Source organism: Echiichthys vipera (genome assembly GCF_963691815.1).
Source record: "Echiichthys vipera genome assembly, chromosome: 11".
Taxonomy (NCBI): Eukaryota; Metazoa; Chordata; class Actinopteri; order Perciformes; family Trachinidae; genus Echiichthys; species Echiichthys vipera.
The window spans coordinates 16,149,855-16,150,184 of record NC_139836.1 but is presented as its reverse complement, the minus strand read 5'-3'; positions in this window follow the sequence as shown (position 1 = coordinate 16,150,184).

The window sequence follows — 330 nt, the reverse complement described above, 5'->3', positions numbered from 1 at the left end:
GTCCTCCTCACCTCATGTCTGTTGTGTCGTCCACAAAATGGGCGGATACACTGATGATCGGCACAACTTCTGCATTTTTGGGCCCACAGGGTACTTTAATTTTAGTGTGCCGGCTAACTTGAACGGGAATCAAACAATTGAATTCTGTAGTTCTTCTAGAATCTGGAAATGTTATCCGAACAAATTAATTCAGTTCTGATATTTGAGTAATTTCGCTGGGGTTGGGATGCTCGAAAAAATCTTACGTCATGTAGGCTATGTTAAGTCAATGAGAAAGTGTCTTTTTGGGCCCAATGGCATCACACTACCGACACAGAAGTTGCACTTCCT